Here is a 23,120-nt window from a genome sequence, read left to right on the forward strand (position 1 = left end):
CAACATGTCCAAAGTATGTTAGACGGAGCCTCAGAATCCTTGCCTCCAAGGAGCAGCCTGGTTTAACCCTCTCTAGGATGAATCTGTTCATTTTCTTAGCAGTCCATGGTACCCTCAATACTCTTCTCCAGCATCTCAGCTCAAAGGAGTTACAGAAAGTTTGCTGCAGCTGAAAGTTAGGAGTCGAACCACATACGAGAGAGATTGTAGCTCAGTTTCTCGCCACTAAGCCACCAGAGTTCCTAACACACACACACACACACACACACACACACACACACACACACACACACGTTTATTTATGTGTGTGTATATATATATATATGTTTACAAAGTTCATATACATTGTTCTTCACTCCAAAAATTTCCCATCTCCTTCACCCATTCCTCCATCCACGCATGGTGCACCCCCATGATTAACCACCCCACCTCACCCATCCTCATCCCTCCACTCCTCCCACCCCTTGGATTCTCATACTCATTTTACAATAATGGTCTTACACAGATTATACACTCATTGCTGAGCACTTTTCTAAGACCTATACTAATCTAATCTGGTGTTGCTCACCAATCATAATCCTGATCCTAACATAGTATCTGTTAGACGTTGTGGTGACTATGTACTATTGAGTCGGAGCTGACTCAGCTAACCCTCCTGCAGATTTTCAGAGGCAATAAATTGCACAGAAGAGTGCCCACGTGTCTTCAGCAGAGAAACTTGAGGATTCGAACCATGTGCCTCTGAGAAGGCTGCATACGTCCTTACCTGTCGGCTACCAGAGCTCTAGTGGTACCCAGAAATCATTGCGTTATTTCTTGAATGAAGAAATGGACATATTTTAGAAAATTATTAAAGCTCTTCTCCCTACCCTCTAATGTTTATAAATTCTCCTTTACTTTGTCAGATATTGTCAACTGGTGAGAGAAATTAGAGGAGAAAAACTCAAAGACAAATATCAGATTGTTTTCAATGCTTCTTATTTAGAAGACACTGTCATTATTAATATTTTGAGAAGAGAGTTGCTACATGGTTAACAGTATATAAATGAATCGTCTGCAGTATTTATTTTAAAATGAAACTCTGAAGTATATAACCCAGGAAAATTCTTTTTAGATTAGATGCATATACAAATATATTTGGCCAGACAAGTACAAATAATTATTTGAAGTGATAGAAACAGAATTAACATGTCAAACCAGCCTAACCAAAAAAGGAGGGAATAATGCATTTATAGAAGCAGAATGAGACTCCAGTAGCACACATAATTATACACACTGATGTTGTTATGTGCCATTGAGTCCCCTGTGACTCATTGCAACCCTATGTGCAACAGTTCTGAAGCCTGCCCTGTCCTGAGCCAGTCTCACTGACTTCAACACACCTGTCCCCATTGCACCAGTTACTATATCACTCTCTCTCATCTGGGGTCTTCTCCTGTGCTGTCCCTCCACCCTTCTGAGGATGATGTCCTTCTCCAAGGATGGTCCCTCCTGGCCACGTGCCCAAAGTATGTGAGACCGAGCTTCAAAATTCTAGTCTCCAAGGAGAAACTTGGTTTCATACTTTCTAAGACAGAACTATTTGTTTTGGTACATTCAAGACTTTTCTCCAGTACCAACAAAGGCATCAATTCTTCTTCTGTCACCATTAGTCATTGTCCAGCTCTCTGATGCACAGCACATAATTGCAAAAACCTTGGCCTGGATCAGGTACACCTTAGTCTCTAGACTGACATCATTGTTTCTCAGTACTATCGAGAGTAGTACACAACAGCGATTTTCCCAGTGAAATTCATCTTCTTATTTCCTTAATGCTGGTGCCAAGAGTGTTGATTATGGAGCCAAGCAAGGCGTAATTATCAACAACCTCAATCTCTTCTCCATCTATCGTGGTGTTGCCAATTGGGCCAGTGCTCAGAATCTTTGTCTTCTCAATGTTGAGCCAAATCCGTACTGAAGATCACATTCTTCACTACACACTTATTCTATGCTAAATTGATGAAATGTTAATGTGTCTGTATAACGATGCATCGAGATAAAAATTATTTGATATTTTTACTTGAAATTATAGAAAAAAAATATTGCTAACTTAGCAAACAGAATAGAAATGACATGACTTTTAGAGTCAGAGAGGAAAGAAGGCATGATGGGATAATAGAAAGAACTCTGGCTCTTGGAGTAAGACAGCTTGTGTTAAGATGCTGACATTATCACTTCACCACACATCACATGAACTTGGGACATGTGATCAGGAGAAAGACATCATTCTTGGGAAAGTAGATGGTCAGTGAAAAACAAGACCCTCAACAAGATGGATCAACACAATGGCTGAGACAGATTGGGCGGGGGGCATAGGGTCAGCAAAAAGCTTTGTTGTACACGGGTCCCTATGAACTGGAGCCAGCTTGACAGCTTCTAACAATAAAAGCAGCAACACTCACCACCATAAAATAGTGCTCAACCTACTAGAATGGCTGCTCTGGAAATGGAATTTCATATATAACACATCAAACTTAGTTGGGTTTTCTGGTCTTCTTTTACTCCACGTTTTGTGGGAACTATGGAATTAGCACCTTTTCTTCTTGGTAATACAATTCTACTTTAGAGTCAGGTTATGTATGTGTAACTAAGCCGTGCTGGTTCTTCTCAAAGTTTCCAAAACAAATAGATAACAGTTGTGTTACATTTCCTAGCTGAGATCCAATTGGTACATTGTCTGGTTTTTTGTTTTTTGTTTTTGTTTTTTTTTTCGGAGGGGGCTTGGGGGGATATATTTTTGTTATTTTATAGCTTAAATATTGGAGTGTTTCACTTGTTTATCCATTTTGGAAGCACGGAGAGGAAAAAAGAAGAGGAGAAATAAAATCTCGAGCATCTCCTAGAATGCACTCACTTTGAGTGCCAGTTTGAAGCATCCAGAAGGAGGGACTCCTATAAATGTGGCCTTTGCAACATTTATGTTAAAATGAAACTTTGCAAGTTCATAAAAAAATCTTTGAAAATTCATTTTTCTAGAAAAAAATAAGCATTTAGCACAAATATGTCTCCTGCTTCAGTGAAGACTCAATACCCTAGATGTTATAATTGCTTTTAAGTGCCAAGGAATTGGAGAAATAAAAGATTAAATTACAGTGACTGCTTCTCTCACGAAAAGTCATTCTTTCAGTAATTCAGTAAACAAAGGCGCTTATATCATCCTGTTCATCTGTGAAAAATATTTTATGACAAAGATGTCTCTGTGATAAGAATTAATTAAGACCAACCATCTGGTTTAAAGAGATTTTCTCTAAAAGAAAAGGGGGGGGGGAATTCAAGCATTTTTTTTAAAGGCAGCAGCATTTATTAAAGAGAAAAGATGAAAATGATATGATTTTTATGATTAATTTAAATCAAAAGGTATGTGCATGTTTAAGGAAGAAGGCAAGGGGAACTACCTTACCTGAGTGGGAAGATAGGTATTTCTATCTGGTGGCTTAATGACAAGGAGTCGCACTGGCAATGCAAAGGCACATGGTTCAAATCCACCAGCTACTCTGCAAGAGAAAGGTGGGCAATCTCCTCCTGTGTGATGATACTGCCTCTGCAGGGTCAGCTATGGTTGGGCTCTGACTTGATGGATATAACAACTACAACGTTGTATATATAAAGAGAGATTTGGTGGCCTAGTAGTAAGGAGTTGCACTGGCAATGAAAAGTCACACGGTTAGAATCCACCAGCTGCACTGCGGGGTGGGGGTAGGAGGTAGACAAGCGATCTCCTCCTATGCAATTAGAACTCTGCACTCTCACTGAAACAGAGGAGGGAGAAAACTGTTTAAAAGAGATATATGACTAGGTATTTCTGTCATCACAGGAGTCTAGAGCAAGGGCTACATGGTAGAGGGGACCTGGGGGAGGGTTTGTAAAACAATGAAAGAATCCTTTTACTTTTCCATAATTTTTGACTCATGTACTTATAACTTGTTAGTCAAATTTGTGTCTTCTAGGTTGCAACACCCCCATGATACATCTTCAAGGATATGAACATGTACAGCCAAGCACAATCAATAAGAGTGCATCTAAATTCCAAAATCAATCTCCATAATAGTCTATGTGTTTCCTACTGCCAAAGGGGCCCTTTAGAGTAGTGAGAGAAGATCTTCACCCTGAAACCCACAGCGTCCCTTTTCAGCAGCAAGTAGCTAAGAGAATACGCCATCCCCTTTTCCTTATGAATCAGGGTGAAGTCTCTCTCAGGGAGGAGTGATAGGGAATGGCAAAGGACACACCGACAAAGGAGATTAATCAGAACTGACTTTGACAAGCACTGTGGCAATTGGACAATTAAAACAGACATTCGGATGGCAGGGAAGAAGAACAAACTGGGGAGGAGGGTAGAGAGAATGGTGCAGCAATGAAGGAATGAAAACCCAAAATCCCTGTAAATGTTCATTAAAACTAATAAAATTTAATAATAATTAAAAAAATAAAAAAAGAACTCTGCACTCTCCTCACTATTTCTGATACCCTCCAGCTCACGGTTAGCCACTATGTCAATCCGTCTCATTAAAGATCTCCTTCTCTTTCTCTGACTTTCCACTTTTCCCAGCATGATGTCTTTTTCCAAGGACTTATCCTTCCTGACAACAAGCCCAAAGTACGTGAGACAAAGTTTCACCATTGTTGCCTCAAAGAAAAGGCATGTTTGTTCTTTCAGCTATCAGTGGGATAGTCAAGACTCTTCACCAATATTCCAACTCAAAGACATCTTTTCTTTTTGCATCTTTTTTCATTGTCTAACTTCCAGATCCATAAGAAGCAACTGAAAATACCATGGTTTAAAACAGGTGCACTTTATTCCTTAAACGGACGTCCTTGCTCTTTATCATTTTGGAAAGGTTTTTTGACAGCAGATTTTCCCAGTGCAAGGCATCTTTTGATTTCTTGACTGGTCTTACCATGGGTGTTGGTTGTGACACCAAGCAAATGCATAACTGACAGCCTTGGTCTTCAGCTACTATGATACTGCCTATTAATCTAGTGATAAAGATTTTTAGTTGTCTTGTGGGCAAGCTGTAACTCATATTGAAGATTGTAGTCTTTGATCTGGTATAGAAGAGCATCCTGGGGGAGCTCTGGTGGCCTAGTGACAAGGAACTGCAACTACAATTCCAGAGGTGCACGGTTCAAACCCACCTCTGCTGGGGAAGGAGGGACAATCTCATCCTGTACCAGTCAGAACTGATTTGGCAGTACACGCACACACAAAAATAATAAAAAATTTAAAAAAAAGAAGAGCATCCTGGTCTTGGTCCTGGTATTCTATTTTAAGACTTTGACTAACCACCATCTTTTTCTTAAATTGGTATTCTTTAAGCTTCTCTGACCTCTGAGTCTCTGTATTTAGCATAGTTGTTAGCTGACTTCCTACAATATAGAAAAATTGGATCAGTCTTCATAAAAGACGTCTGTATAGGATGTTTCCTCACTCCTGGGATGGCCACACTGTCTCCTGGAAATATTGCATTAGATCATAGCCACTTAATATCCTTTTAGAATTTTAATACTTCCTGTAAATTGTGGGCCTGAGATTAAATTTAGTTAACCAAAATTATCTCTCTTCAACTTGAATTTCAATGTTAAAATATTTTTTTAAAAAACCCTTTTAAAAAAAACTGTCATTTTTTTCTGATTTTTGAAAGAACCAAGAAAGAAATTTGCTCTTTCAAAGCAAAGCAGGCCCTCTAGTTGTCTGAAAGAGAGTCTGCTGCTTTGAGATACTTTTTTATTCCATTCTTTTTGTCCCCAAAACAAATTCTCTCCCATGTCACTGAAACTCACAGTTGGTTCATAATCCCTCCCTTGGGAAAGGTTAATCCACTCCAAAGGAGCGGGGAGGCATTTTGAGGCAGAAAACCACAAGTCGGAGATTTATTTGCTGTTTTAACTCTATGGTAGCTAATCTAGGTTAGAAATTGGTTGGTGATGTTGCCTCATGCCTGTTGCTACAATATGAGGCCACCTCTCTCTCTTTGGACAGTGTTGTGACTGAAAAGAGTTAGTCTATTTAAAGGAAAACAAAAGAGTATTATGCACAAAATATTAATTGTATCACAGTAGTTGTGTGTGGAATCACAAATGAGACCTTAAAAATTACTTGCCATTATTTTTTTCTTATAACATGCAAAAACTGCCTCCTATCTGTTCTTCTTACTTCTAGCTTTGTCTTAGTTACGTAACCATCATGAAACTTCATATGGAAGAACTTCGTATATACCCTTGCAAAACAACCCTGTCTGTTGTCATTTATTTTCTTTTTTTATTTACTGTTTTTTGCTTTCCTATGAGAAACAGGCTCTTCTTCAAAATTGTCTACCAGTTTCCCCATTGTCAAAACTTGCGTCCCTATCCCTTCCTCTGGTGGAGTTTCTTACCACTTCATTGTGGTGACAATAAGATATTAAAACTTCATGTTGCCTTCGCTGCTCCCTCAGACTAGAAGTTCTGCCCCTTCTACATCTTTTCTGTTCCTTTTCCTCTATGTCCACCTTGACACTTGTGTGTCAAATCATTTCAGCTCTTACTGCTTCCTGAACCTTTTCTCTCAATGTCCCAAGATGGATTGCATATCCATCATTGTCAAGGGTGTGTGACTTAAGTTTTCATATGATTAGCTGGAACAATTCTACAGTGAAGAAGTCATTGTATATGTTGATTTGTAGAGTGAGCATAAGCAACAGCATTTTAAACTCAAGTCAATAGTCTTCTTGTTTTGTACATTCTTGTGTGAGTTATTTTCTTCTCTAACATCCTTAATTCTGTAGATTTCCTATCATCATACATTTGGTTGTAATCTGCCATAGAGAAGTTTCTGGATAACATGAAAAATCACCATACCTGAAGGAGTTAAACCCCAAAGCAAATGCTTCAGAGATAACCTCAACTCAGACAAGCTCTTTCATTTCCTTGGGAAACTATGTCCAAGCCATATAGTAGAGATTATTATACAAGGTGGTTGTGAAGTTCAAGCAACTCACTATACAGATATGCAAAGGCTCTCTAAATGGTTAGAGCATTATGCAAACATGAACCACTCTGACGAGGCTATAAACCTGAGTGTGATATTGTCTTGCTCACTTTATTGGACAATAAAGGCTCTGGTTTCACTATGTGTAAAGACGAATTGTGAAAGATTTTACTAACAGCCTTTAGCATCATCACTACACAGATCAGAGCCATCGTCTGAACAGATTGATACAATCTCATAAAGAGTTATGGGACAGCAGTGATTTCAGGGTGGTCCTTTCTGATACACTGATTCTCAAGAGGATGCCAATGATTCATTCAGCTCTAAAACATAAACCAGTTTATTGCTGGGTTATTGAAACAACCTGGGCCAAGTAACTTAGATTTGTTATCAGCACTGCTAACTACTTCTGGTTTTTTTACCTTTCCGATATTCAAGATGATGAATCATTAATATTAGAACATGATATGTGTAATTACTATTTTATACATAAATAACTACGTAGAAGACACCTAACCACAATATGTATAGGACAAGATTCTGATCTATTGTTTATAGGGTCATTGTGAGTCAAAGTTGGCTTTAAGTCCCTTGATAACAACAGCAACATTTACATGTGTAATTTCTAAATTGCCTTACTTTTATAAATGTATTTTAGTCTTAAAACAACAACAACAACAAAACACAACCCTCAAAACAAACCAAAACACAACCCACAGACTCATTGCAGTCCTGTTTCCAAGGTCAGCAGTCAGGAAATCAGGAGCTTTATTGCACTGGGCAAGTCTGCTTCCAGGGACCTCTCCAAAATACTGATGGGCAATGTCAGTTTGAAGACTAGCGTGCATCTGATTCAGGCTATGGTCTTCTCAGTCACCCGCTGCACATCAGAGAGCTGAACAATGGATAAGGATGACAGAAGAAGAATTGATGCCTTTGAGTTGTGCTTCTGGAGAAGAGCACTGAATAACCCACGCACTGCTGAAAGAACAAATAGATGTCCAGGAAAGAGAGTGGCCAGAGTACTCTTTTGAGGCAAGGATGATGACAGCTTCATCTTTCAGACTTTGAGCTAATAGCTAGGTGAGACTATTCCTTGGAAAGGAACATCATGTCTGCAAAGAAGGAGGGTCAGTGAAGGAGAAGAAGACCCCAATGAGATAGATTGACAGTGTGACTTCAGCAATGCTCTCTAGTGTCCCAGAGATGATGAGGCTGGCACAGGACAGGGCAGACTTCAGGATGGCTTTCCACAGGGTCGCTGAGTCATACTCAACTCTATGGCACCTAACAACAGCAACATTTACATATGTGCTTTCTAAATTCCATTATTTTTAGAAATTTATTTTAATCGTACTAAAAAAGCTCCCCATACCTCTAAAGAAACCAAAATACAACCCATAAATCGTTGCTACCATGTTTTCTAGACTGCAAATAGCACAAAAAAAATATGTGCCTAACTTTCTCTGATAGAGCTGCAACTCTATGCCACCAGAGCTTGTTGTTGTTGTTGTTGTTGTTGCTGTGTACCATAGAGTTGGAACCAACCCACAGCTGACCCTCTGGCATGTCTTCAGAGGCAGTTAATTGCATGAGAGGAGATTGTCCATCCATAGGGCAGATGGTAGCCTTGAACTGTGTGCCTTTGGGATTGCAGCACACCTTCTTGACACTATGCCACCAGAGCTCCCTACCAGAGCCTAGAGACACTATTAAATTAACATGATGTGGTAATTCCCGCTTATAAATACATTGTATGTGACCTAGTGGCAAGAAGCTGCCCTGCAATCCTGCAGGTATGTGGTTCGAGGCCACCGGCTGCTCTGTGGGAGAAGGATGGGAAAAATCCTCTTGTGCAATTAACTGACTGAAAACCTGCGTGAGGGTCAGCTATGAGTCAGTCCTGATGGTACACAACAACAACATATGCATTATAATGATAAAAACAACTCGAACTCAAGGTCATTGTCCTCAAGTTGGAACTGAACCACAGCTGACCCCTGAGCTTTTGGAGGCTGTAAATTGCACTGGTGGGACTTGTCCTTTTTCTACCTCCAAGTCCCTAGTGAGTTCTAACCACCAGAAAAAACATCACCTTCAAGTCAGCAGCATAATTTTCTGCAGACTTTGCCACCATAGCAACAGTATTGAAACACTAAGAATGGTTTATTATTCTTTAAGTATAACATATGTTCTAGAACCTCTGCTAAACATAGATAAAGCTTATGATGACTCAGTTAGGTCTAGATTGTCGTTATGTGATTAACATCTGCCTCATCATTTCTTAGATTAGAGAGAGAATACAACCCTGATACATCCCTTCTTAATATTATTAAACCATGCCAATGTTCCCCTGCTCTGTTCACACAACAGCCTCCTTGTCCAGCAGTAGGCTTTGCATGAGCACAATTAAGTGCTCTGGGACTCCCATTCATCTCAATATCAGCCACAACTTGATCCACATAGTCAAAAATGCCTTTACATAGTCAGTAAAGCACAGCTAGGCGTTCTTCTGATGAATTGATGCCTTTGAGCTGTGGTGTTGGAGAAGAGAGGTAAACACCCTATGGATGCCCAAAAGAACAAACAAATTTGTCTTGGAGAGGGTACAGCAGGAGCGCTCTTTGGAGGCACGAATGATGAGGCTTTGCCTCACATACTTTGGGCAAGTTGCTAGAAGTGGTTGTTCCTTCTTTAGAGAGGGACATGATGCTTGGAAATGTGGAGGGTGGACAAAAGAAAATCTTTGACCAGGTAGATTTATGGTTACTGCTGTAATGGGCTCTAATGTGTCAGGAAGTGTGAAGATGGCACAGGATAAGACAGAGTTCAGATATGTCATTTATAGGGTCGCTATGAGTCATGCACAACTTGAGAGCACCTAACAACAACAACATTTCTAACACTGTTCAAGTATCTGTTAATATTGATGTCTAATCATATCTCAACTATGTTTATTTTCTTCAAGAAATAAAAATTTGGGGGAAAAGAGTCAAAGATCTAAATACATCCTATTTGACTAATGATCTTCCTGGACTGTTCTTTGATTCTATTTTGCACGGTGTTTCCATGTCATACTTGCTTTACCTGTACTCTCTACAACTAGATACACTTACTATGGGGATATTTCAATCTCTGCAACCGCAGGGGCTCAGTGTTTACAAATTTAAATAGAATTGTTTCAAACTGCACTTTTATCACTCTTTACCCAGACTGGATACCACAGGTCTCCATGCTGAGCTGACTTCTCAATGCCTCGTTTAGAAATCGCCTGTCACAATTTTCCTTCTACCAGCACTCGAGCTCACACTGTTGTGCGAATCCTCTGATCTTCAAGTGGCTGCTGTATGTTCTGACTGGAACAAGGAGGGCTTGCAAGCCTTATGTGACCTATAAAAGGCTCCCCCACTGAACAGGAGATATTGACTGTTACGTTTCCTCCTGTATCGCAATATCAGACGTGCCATTCAGACGCAGCACCCTGGGGCTTTGTTGTTCAGCCATCTCATGCTCTCCTCTTTGTAGCCCAGCTTCCCAAGTGCTGTTTGCTTCTGCTCAGCTAGCTAGATGGATGGGCGAATTCTTGCAGACACAGGCTGGTGGCATTTGCTAACACTTTTGTTTGCTGTTTTAACCAAGTTTAACCAGAAAGAGATTAAGTAATCTTTCAGGTTTAAAACAGTGCCCTTTTCCCCTCAAACTATATACTAAGGGAAAGGAGTTCATTATTTCCAAAGAAGACCAACCAATTGGGCAATAATTCTAAGTAAATATGCCCCCCAAATTATTAATTTCTGTATTTCATATATAAGTGCCAGAATCGCAGAGAAACGGAGCACCAGAAGTATCAAAGATTAATGTCCAATCATTTGACCTTGAAGGAGTGGAAGAAGAATACCACTATTGACTGGATTAAATACTCTCCTTAGCTGAAGCTTGTCAGTAGTAATATCATCAAATAGACAATTGACACAAGGAATCATGACCCCTACAACGTCTGAACCACCACACTGGGCCTCTCACAGCGAGAGGAAGGTAACTGATTTCATCTGGAAAATGTCTTCAGCGTGGAATTAACAACTTGTGCACCTCCCATGTTCCAACCCTGCATTGTGGTGAGGAGGCATAAGGTGCATTAGCAAAGCCAAAGTACAAAAACACTTCTTAGTTATTCCGTTTTCAACCCCAAACTCTCTTCTCTTCTCACCCATTCTACTTCCTCATCAACTTTCAAATGGAATCTCAAAAAACGCAATGATTAAAATATGTAATACCTAGATTTTTTTTTAATTTAGCAAAACAAGTGAAAAAAAAAGTTTATTAAAGTAATGAGAAAGAGGCATGATGGGTAAAAGCTAAAGACAGGCGGAAGAGTTAAAGAGGAAAGGAAAAGGGGAGAAACACCTCTGATAAGACAGAGGTGGAGCCAAACCTCTTAGCTCATTGATCTTCATAAAAGAGCGGAGTATTTCTCTCTATTCTTAATTGTCTTGAAAAGGTATTTAGAACCAGTTCCCATGCTGACACGAATTCTGTTTAATTTATTAATGCAAGGTGTATATAATCAATATACTGTCATCTGTCATTCTTTTTGCCTTTTTTGGATAACATTTGTAAGTATACAAAAAGTTATAAGTGTACAGATACATGTATATATATTATTTCTCTCTTCTTAGAGACAGATATATCTACCTGACTAGGTAGCTCTGGTGGCCTGTCTTCACTCTGTGTTGCAATCTCAAAGACATGTGGTTCAAATCCGCTACCTGTTCCACAGTGAAAGGATGGGCAATCTCCTCCCATGCAATTACTGCCTCTGAAAAACTACTGGAGGGTCAGCTGTGGGTTGGTTCCAACTCGCTGGTGTACAATAACAACAATCTATGTGTCTATCCACAGAGAGAGAGAGAGAGAGACAGACAGACACAGATTTACTTCAAGGAAATGGTTTATCCAATTGCTGGGACTGGCAAGCCCTAGTGCATAAGTTAGGCAACAGGCAAGCGATCTGTACAAGCTGTGCCTCAAAAGTAGAAGTCAGGCAGTGAGAAGAGTGCAGGGTCAAGAGAAAGCAAGCTTTGCCAGAACATCCTGTTATATACTGGAAGCAGGATATATCCTCAAGGAAACTTGTCTTTCAACTGACTAATAAAAGCAGATCATGGAAAGTAATTGTGCTATTACATTACAGAAGATGAACCAGTCCCTAAACCATTTAAAAATGTAGCCTTGTTAAGATTGCATTCACCATCTCAATTGCAACGTGGATATTTTCATCAAGATTTTTGGCCTAGCATCTTTACAATGTAGATAATTTCATAAAATAATCAAGTAAATGGGAAAGTCAGTAAATTGTGATACACATGTATGTCTATGTTGTTGTATAGCGACCCTATGGATGAAAGATTTGAACACTTGTATATCTTTCATCATTTCTCCACATTCATAGGGTTTCTGGAGGCAAGCTATTTTGGAAGTGGATGGCACTCCTGCTTCCAAGCTTGTTTTAATCGGGGAGCTCCACCAAACACTGTCCACCACAGGTAAACATTATCAAATTTGACACAGAGTTTAGCATCACAGCAACCATGAGTTACCTCTGTACAGCAAATGGACAAACCAGTGCTTTACCTCTTGTACCAGTCAGACATGATTTGACGGTACACACACAAAAAAATAATAAAATAAAATTTGAAAAAATGGTTCTGATGCCACAGCATATAGTCATCACAACAATATGATGATGGTGATAATAATAATCCACCCAAAAAATACAGAGGGAGAAAAAGAGAGAAGTAAAAAAAAAAACCCAAACAAACAAAAAACACCTTGATTATTGAATATTTTTCAAAGAATCTTATTTTCAAATTTTATAATTTTAAATACCAGTACAAAATGCCTTAATACAGCAAAGAATAAAGGGAATTTTTGTTCTTATATTTCTTCTTCCCAAGAAATGAACTGTCCATGGTAATAATATAAATAAATAAATGTAATATATACAGTCCACACAAAAGAAGAATGAAATACTTATAATGACACTGAAAACTAGGCTATCTTGACATATATTAAGAAATGATTAGATAAGTGCATGGTTTTTATCCATTGGTTAAGACTTTATATTTAATAGAATACTCTTCTAATTATCCACTGACTGACTCAATTGTTGATCTGTTTGTTGGCTCAAATTGATATGCTTATTTATTCAAATATACTTATTGATTGCCTACTGCATTTTAGGAAAGAGACTGAACTGTATGTCTTACACCATTTTTGCCAGAGTGGAATCTGCAATACTTTTGGAAATGTCTTCTTTACCGCTAAGGAAAACACATCTTTAGTATTTAAGAAAAACCAGTATCAATAGAGCACATAGTGGATATTTCACTCATGATTCATGGAGAAGTTCCTAGAGTAAGGGATATTTAATTTGAGAACATGAATAGATAGACAGTAAGGTAGATGAATAAGTAGATAGTAATAAATAATTATAAAAAGAAAACAACAGTAGAACCAATTGTTGTTTATTCTGTTTGAACTCTAAGCAACTCCAAGTGTTGCAGTGTAGAACTGCTCCAAAGAGTTTTCTTGACTGCAACAGTTAGAGATGCAGGTTCACTTACACCTCCATGAGGACAAGTCAAGAAATACATGCAGAGTCTGAAGTGTTAAGATAAAGCCAAGGGCTGAAATCTGCTAACAGGAATGTATGATCGCATTGGGAAAGTCTACTATAGGGACCTTCCAAAGTACTGAGGAGCAATGCCAATTTGAAGATCAAGGTACACCTGATTCAAGTCATGGTCTTTTCAAGCACTTGTATCTGAGAGATGGGTAATGAATGATTACAGAAGAATAATTGATGCCTTTGAGTTGTGGTGTTGGAGAAGAATACTGAATATACAGTAAACTAAAAAACAACAACAACAACAAAACAACAAAAACCAAACACACACACACACACACACACAAACCGCAACAGATGGGCCTTGGAGAAGGTACAAACCTGAGTGTTCCTTAGAGGGAAGGATAGTGAAGCTTCATCTCACATACTTTGAGCACGTTACTAGAAAGGGCTATTTCTCGGAAAAGGACATCATGCTAGGAAAGGTGGAAGGCTAGAGAAAAGAAAGGAAGCCCCTTAATGAGATGAATTAACACTGTGGCTATAGCAATGGACTCAAGTATGCCAAAGATAGTGAGGCTGGCACCCGCTAGGAAAGGGTTCAGATCTGTTCACACAGTCGTTCAGCTTGATAGCACGTAACAACATCAAGCACTTTTTGTTTTATTGCATTCTAGAAACGAAGCTGCAAAGCTTACAGCGGAGTCAATTGCTAACTCCTAGTATTCATTCCCATTGCCACACAGGTTTTTAAAGACTTCGGAGCTGAACTGGGGACATTTGTTTGTTAACTTGCTTTGTTGTTTTTCTCCCCAGAGTGGAGAGGAATTGATTGCATTATTCAGGGTTGCTGTTGTTTCACAAGTAAAAGAATGCTGACGTGTTTGTTGGAATAATATTCCTAATACCAAATTGTTGAATCTTTCAAACAGCTCTGCCACACAATCTCAACGTTTCTAGACTCATTAAACTATTCAGTGTTGCTATAGTCTCCATTTTGGAGGAAGTTTGAAGTAACTACTTAGTGAAGAAAAATACTTGGCTTTATAAACGAGCATGCTGGATATTGTACTAAATTAGCACATGATCATTTATTTGGCTGCAGATGTGCAGAAGAAAAGTAGGGGTTGTCAGCAGAAGACTATGCACGGAGGAAAAAAGATAAATAAGACGCATTATTTTGTCATATTGAAGTATGAAGCGGTAGGGAGTGGGAACCAATTTTATTGTTCTCTATTTTTCTGACTATAATATTAACGCACAGAGCAAATAAATTGGCAAAACATTTTTTTCTATGAAAACATTCGTTCATGCTAGTCAAATAGCTCTCTTTTGGAGGAATGTGTTTCAAATTTACCATTATTTAATTAAATAGAATTTGTTCAGAAAATACTTGTATTTATACTTGGAAATTTATTTTTAAGTTGTTCATAATAATCCAAGTTGCTGTTCTTCCTGTATCTATAGATTCCATATTTTTGTACAATCTGCTGTAATTTTTCTGTAGACAAAAATATTTTTGTCCTTTCCTTTATCACCTTTCTTTTTCAGAGTTGAGATTAAAGATAGGATTTGTTCACTTCAGCATGATAACAAACCAGGGAATTATTAGTGCACAAGGTGAAAATGTTAGATAAATGATTAAGAATAATTTGAATATCACTTACTTCTATGAAAAAAGGAAGCACCTTTTTTTGCTAGACATAAAGAGGCCATAGAAAACCAGAACGTATTATTTGATCTGATTTGCCAATGCAAACGAATGGAAGAGAAGTAGATCTGTGATTTAATGGAAAGGGGGCATGAAATCCAGGCCTAAACCAAAACAAAATAAAACAAACCAGTAAAAACTAGATAATTCAAGTTCATAGAGATCTTGTAGGACAGCATAGAAAAGACATAGGATTCCCAGACTTTTCACTTTTAAGACTATGGGTATCACATGTCTCTCCCATGAAGCCTGGCAGATTAGAGCCACTGAGATTTAAATTAACAGGTAAGTATTTAATCATTGTGTGCCATGCTTCTTGAGGGTGGGGGGAAACTCTGAAGTAATATTAAAACAAATTGTGCCACTTACATGAAGTATCTAGAATAGGCAAATGTAGAGAGGCTAAAGTTGATTAGTGATTATTTGAGACAATAAGTACTATTTTTCAATATGGCTTACTAATTAATATAAGGGCTTAACGGTTCCTGTGATAACAGGAAATTATGTCGTCTTTGTTTCAAACACTAGGAGGGACATTTTGTGTTGTGTAGCATCAAATTGGAACCAAGCCCATAGCTGACCATCCAGTGGGTTTTCAGAGACAATGAATCGAACAGGTGGAGAATGCCTACCTTCTCCCACAGAGCAGTGTATTAAACAGTCTGCCTTTGAAATTGCAGCTCGGCTTCGAACCATTAGGCCCACATAGTGAACATATTTCAGCAGAACTTCCAGATTAAGAAAGACTAGGGAGAAAGACCTAATGGTTTGCTTCTGGAAAAAGTAATCAGTGCAAACCCTACAAAGAGGAGTCACATTTTCTAGTCAATCACAACTGTATAAATCTTGGTTGCATGTTTGATCGACTTCAGATTGCAAAGGTTGGTAGTAGTCTTGTATTTCCTCCTCCTTGGTTCTAGTTGTCGGTACATAAATTTGAATGATAGTGATAGTAACAGATCTTCCTTGTATGCATACAGATAGTATCCTATCACTCACAATATTGTATTTTAGGATAGATCTAGAAATGGTCTTTTTTACTCTGAATGTGACCTCATTTTTCCCAACTTCTTCATTCCCTACATAGTAGATCATATGATTGTCTGATTCAAAATGGCCCACCCCAATCCATCTCAGTCAGCCAATGTCAGTATTTTTGGTTCCATTTATTTTTAAATAATGTCCAATTTTCCTACATTCATGCTGTGTACATTCCACGTTCCAGTGATTAGTGGTTGTTTGCATTTGTTCCTCCTCTTTTTTGTGTTTTTTTTTAAATATGAAAGCTCAGCATCCAGAGTTATATGTCTAGCAGCCTAACTGTGCTCTATTATTTGTAGGGTTTCCCAAGGCCTCTTATTTCAGAAGTGGATGGCCAATCCTTCTTCCTAGTCTGTCTTAATTTAGAAGCTAAGAAAACAAACAGATCCATCCTAGAGAGGGTTAAACCAGGCTACTCCTTGGAGGCAAAGATTCTGGGGCTCCGTCTGACATATTTTGAACATGTTGTATGGAGAGACGGGTCCTTGGAGAGGGACATCATGCTGGGTAGAGTAGAGCGACAGCGCAGGAGGGGAAGACCCTCTATGAGGTGGATTGATTCAGTGACTGGGGTAATCGGGATGGGTATGTCAGAGGTAATGCGATTGGCGCAGGATAGAGCAGGGTTTAGGGCTGTTGTACATAGGGTCGCTATGAGTCGCTAACGACTCGACAGCACATAACAACAACAACAAGCTTTAGTACATTATGTGATGGACAAGAATTTTACCCAGAAGATTAACAAGTAACCTTAAACTTTTCTACGCTATTAAGAGTATCAGCATGCAATGATACTTCAACATACAAAGACACTCCCTTGTTGCATAAAATGACAGATAAATTCAGTGTTGCTCTTCCCCTTTGTGTATTCCCATTTCATCCCCGTTGCTGGCTCATCCCTTCCCATCTCCCGCCTCCAGTCACTTCTGTCTGTTCCTTCTGTCTCTGCGTCCCTGTGATGATGGTGCTCTGGGCCTCCCCTCCAGGTGCACTACTGAGGTCATTGTGTTAAGGGAAACAATGTGGAGTAGAAGATGAAATCCTAAACTTGAAATTTGAAGAAAGAGGTTTGACATAAGTTGATTCTTGTACTTGTTACTGCTTGACTTTTGAGCTCCTTCAGTCTATAAAATAAATGAAACCACATCTGCATGAAACATTTGTAGCAAATATTGTCTGTTAGTGAAGCCAGAAGAGGGAGGAGGTGACAAGAGGTGGTAAATGAGACAATGAAATTAAAATACCATCTGTAACATTCAGTGCCTCCTCATTTTTCACAGTATGCATGAGTTGATTATTGACTGAAAATAATTTTCTTGTTTGACGAGAACGAAGTGAGTAAAGAAACAAAAGGAGACATAATAAGTAAGTTCATTAAAATATCCTAATTTATGAATTAAGGGATTCCCATAAAGGAAAAGAAAAAATGTACTTATTAAAATTTGTCAAACTGTTTTCCCTATTAATTTTAATTAGACTCCATTAAAAATTCAAGAATTCCTTTAATGGTTAGCAGACTTACTATTTAGATGTATTATTAATTGTGAATGAAACTTCCCTCTTGTTAGATGTGTTCTTTTGAGTAATCTTGTTTTAGTTAAGTGCTATTCTAATGCTGCATATTCCCAAAGAAGACACCAGGTTGCTGTAGAGAAAGACCACTATGATTCTTCTAAGTAGAAATTCTTGGTATGGACACTATAGCTCTGATAAGAGTAAAGAGTTAGGTAAGGGATGCATCTAGTGCCATTTTGCATGAAGAAAGTGCAATAATGATGTTCCTTAGAGAACTGTATGATGAAACTTCATCTCACACACTTTGAGCTTATCGTCAGAGTAGCTAGTCCTTGGAAAAAGACATCAACATCAAAAAGACTGGTAAATATGGTGGGTCAGAGGAAAAGAAGAAGAGCTTCAATAAGATACATTGCCACAGTGACTGTCACAATGGATTTGAGAATGGTGGAGACCTTGAGGATAGTGAAGATTAAGACATGGTTCAGATCTGTATTCATACAGCTGCTATGATTCAGAGTTAGCTCAATAGCACTAACAACAACAATTAAGGGTGCAAATTTAAGAAATCTATACACGTCTAAAAAAAAGGAATTGAAGTCTCTTGTCAGGAACATCTCCAGAGGGCTAAAGAGCAACATGAATGACTAGAGACTAAGGTGTACTTGATCCAGGTCATGGTCTTTTCAATTGCTTTTTATGCGTTGTTATGTATCTTTGAGCTGACAATGTCTAAGGATGGCAAAAGAAGAATTGATGCCTTTGAGTTGTGCTGGAGAAGAGTATTGAACTTATCATGAACCACCAACAGAACAAATAATCTGTTCTGGAGAGGGTGAAACCAGAGCATTCCTTTGTAGCAAGAAGTTTGAAACCCTGTGTCTCTTATTTTGGACATGATGTCAGGAGAGACCAATCCTTGACAAGAACATCACGCTTAGAAGGGTGGAGGGCCATCCCAGAAAAGACAGACCCTTGATAAGATGGACTGACACAGTGACAATGGCAATGGTATTAGAGTCATGTGTATCAGATATGGGGAGATTGGCTCATGGTAGCACAGCATTCAGGGCTATTATTCGTAGGATTAATATGAGTCATAGTTGGCTCTGGCATAAAACAACAACAGCACACCTTTTATGTATATCATTTCCATATTTCCAGCTATTTAAATTTAGGAATGTTTTCTTTTTTTAAAAAAAAAATTTATTTTATTTTATTATTTTTGTGTGCGTGTACCGTCAAATCAGATCTGACTGGTACAGGAGGAGATTGTCCCTCCTTCCCCGGCAGAGCATCTGGTGGATTCGAATCGTGCACCTCTGGGATTGCAGTTGCAGCTTCTTGCCACTAGGCCACCAGAGCTCCCCTAGGAATGTTTTCTTACAATAATAGTTCGTTTGTGGTTTTCCTTTCTAATAATTTAAAAATATTTTCTATTTAAATAAGAAAATATCTCATTGAATGGAAATGACTTATCCTTATTGTTGTTAGTTGCCTCTGAGTTGAATATGACTCATAGAAATGCTATTAGAAAAAGAAACCTTCACCTGCCCTGCACCATGCTCATTATATTCACCATGCCAACTATTACAGTTACTATCAATCTGTGTCATTGAAAGCCTTCCCTCTTTTATTGACTTTCTACTTTTCCAAGCATGATGTCTTTTTCAAAGGACTGACAACATACCAAAATATGTGAAATTTCACCATCCTTGCCTTTAAGGAGCACTCTGGTCATACTTCCTCAAAGACAGATGTGTCCATTCTTTTGGAAGTCCATTGTATATTCAACACTTAATCACCAACAAAATTCAAAGTCAACATTATTTTCTTCAGTCATCTTTACTCATTGTTCAACTTTCATGCAAAGAAAAGTTATGAAAATACTTTCTCTTGGGCCAAGTGCACTGTAATCTTTAAAATTACACTTTCGCTCTTTAGCACTTTCAAGAGATCCTTGACTGTAAAGTTGGCGACCCAAAAAATCTGTCTTTTGCTTTATTTGACTGCTGCTAACATGGGTGTTGATTGTGGATCCAAGTAAAATTAAGTCATTGACAATTTCAATATTTTCTTTATCAAGATAGAAGGAATACACAGAGTCACTATTTCAAAAAGAATTGATTGATATGGAAGCATTTCAGGAAGTAGCATGTGACCAACAACCAACAGTAGTGAAGGAAGAACTTTAAGCTATGCTGAAGGCATGACAAAAAAGAAAACTCAGGAACTGATGAACATACCAATTAGTATGTTTCAACAGACAGATACATTTCTGAACGTGTTTCCAATTCCATTTAAGGAAATATGGAAGACAGCTCTCTGGCCAACTACCGGGAAGAGCTCCATATTTGTTGACATTCTGAAGAAAGATGAGCCAATAGAATGTAAAAATTATTGAACCATATAATTAATGTCACCGGCAAATAAAACGTTACTGAAGATCATCCAAAAATATTTGGGACTGTACTTTGACAGAGATCTGCCAGAAGTTCAAACTGCATTTAGAAGAAGCCATATCACCAGAGATATCATTGCTGATATAAGATGGACCTTGGCTGAAAGCAGAGAATACCAGAAGGATGTTTTTGATGACTCAGAGGCTTTTGACTGTGTGGGCCATTTGGAAAACATCTGAGAAGAATGGAATCCGAGAACTCTTTGTTGTGCTCATGTGGAACCTAGGAAAGACTTAAAAGTAGGAATATCAGGAGGTTGATATTTGATCAGGGCAAGGGAATACTATGTCGTTTAAAATGAGAAAAAGTGTGTGTGATGGTTGCATCCTTTCTCCATACTTATTCAATCTATATGCTTGGCAAATCATTTGAGAAGCTGGACTCTATGAAGAAGAATGTGGCATCAGAATTGGAGGAAGGTTCATCAAAAATCTGTATTATTCAGATGATACAATTTGTCTTGCTGAAAGTGGGGAGTACTGGAGATGTTTATTACAGAAACTCAAAGACATCCGCCTTCAGTATGCACTACATCTGAACACCAAGAAAACAAAAATTCTCACTGCTGGGTCAACATCTAGGTCAACATGCTAGGTTACATCATGAGAGATGAAGACTGAAGTGGTCAATGATTTCATATTGCTTGGATTCACATTCAACAGCCTTGGCAACAGCAGTCAAGAAACCAAAAGACACATCACATTGAGTAAGTCAACTGACAGAGATCTCTTCACAGTATTGAGAACCAGCGATGCCAGTTTGAAGACTAAGGTGCATCTGATTCAAGCCATGGTCTTTTCAATTACTTCAAATGAATCTGAAAGTTGTACATTGATCAATGAAGACATTAGAGAAATCAAAGTCTTTAAGTTGTGGTATTGGAGAAGGTGCAGCCAGGGTTCTCTTTAGAGTAAAGAATGATTAAACTCTGTATCACATACATTGGGTATGTTGTTGGAGAAGGATATCATGCTTGGAAGGTTGGAGTGAGAGTCAGTGAAGAGAAGACCATCAGTGAGACATTGACACACACACACACACACAGAGAGAGAGAGAGAGAGTAACAAGAACATCATTAACATCATATTCAAGTAAAATCTAGTGGAAGAGCCTTAAAAAAATGAAAAAATGACTGGGACAGTGTATCACCAGAGAACTACCAGAAATTTATCACCAGAGAACTACTGGGAATTCAAGCCAAATTCTAAACAGGTTGTCAAGTGTGAGATAGCATCATTGATACCAAATGAAACTTGACTGAAAGCAGAGAATACCAGAAAGAGGTTTACTTGTGTTTTATTGACTATGCAAAAACATTTGACTCTGTGAATAATAATAAATTATGGGCAACATGAAGAATGAGCATTCCAGAATATCTAATTGTGCTTATTCAAAACCTATACATAGACCAGGAAACAGTTTTTCAAACAGAGCAACAAACTAAATGTACAACCAATTCTCAAAGGTATTATAAGCCAACAAAAGAAGCTGCATAATTTTTCTATTGTTGCTATGGTGGCAAATTAACATTAATACAAACTTAGTGACTTAAATCAACATAAATGTATCATATTTCTGGTGGCAGGAAGTATAAATTCAATCTTATTGGGCTAAAGCATAAGTGGGTAAATTAATTGATGACTATCAGAAAGTACACTGATCTGGCCCCACTAGCTTTTCCTAAGGGCAAAGATGTGATAATCTGCTTTAAAAAGATTACAGCCTCAGAAATCCTGTACATGTAAATGACCATCATTTGGTGTAGTATTCTGGATTTGTTCTCTGTGTGAGTGATAGTAATAAGAAGACAGATCAGAATTTATTTTGTCCACATATTAAAATATGGCTGTTTTTGTCATATACTGTTTTTTTAACCTTTCAGTATTTGTAATAGTTTTCATACAATAATAATTCATAAATATTATATTTCATTCATGGACATAGTGTTTTATATAAACTTACCTTTACATCATCTTTCAAACAATAATTCATATATACTATATTTTATATAATTAACTACTATTGACCTATGGAATCCAGACTGGGAAGATGAATGGAGCAGCCAGATTCTGCAAAGGTGTGTTTTCTGGTTTTGGTGGAGGCTTTGGTGTGGAATATTTGCTCACAACTGGGAGTGAGCTGATTGGATTTGGCCTCCTATTTAAAAAGTCACCAGTTTGGGGTTGGAATACAGAATGGGAAGATGAGTGGAGTGGTCAGATTCTGAAAAGTTGTGTTTTCTTCTAAGTGGTATAGCACGGCTCTGTCAGTCAATTTGCTGTACAGAGGTAACTCGTGGTTTCGGTGATACTAAATACTGTGACATTGATGTGTCAAATGTGCTAATGGTTACCCATTGTGGACAGTGTGTGGTGTAGCTCCCAGATTAAAAGAGGCTTGGAAGCAAGAGTGGATCCACTTCTGAAATAGCTTGCCTCCGGAAACTGCACTAATTTAGAGAAACAATGAAAGTTATACAATTGGTCAGGCCTTTCATTCACAGGATCACTATGAGTCTTCTATGAATCGATGGCACTTAACAACAACATTGCTCTAAGCCTATTATCACCTTGTCTTTTCAAGGCCCCATTCAACACACACACAATCCCACACCCATCTGCCCACTTTGATTTGGAAACTAAGATTTAAATGACACCCTGGCCTGTCATTGTGGAGTCTTTGAGAAGAGAATGCTATCTTGCCTTTTTCAGCTAATAGTCATCACTTACATTTATTTATCTCTGTCCTCTTTTTCCATTC

This window comes from Elephantulus edwardii, unplaced genomic scaffold (assembly GCF_000299155.1).
Source record: "Elephantulus edwardii isolate Elephantulus edwardi_28Jun2011 unplaced genomic scaffold, EleEdw1.0 scaffold00001, whole genome shotgun sequence".
NCBI classification, from domain to species: domain Eukaryota; kingdom Metazoa; phylum Chordata; class Mammalia; order Macroscelidea; family Macroscelididae; genus Elephantulus; species Elephantulus edwardii.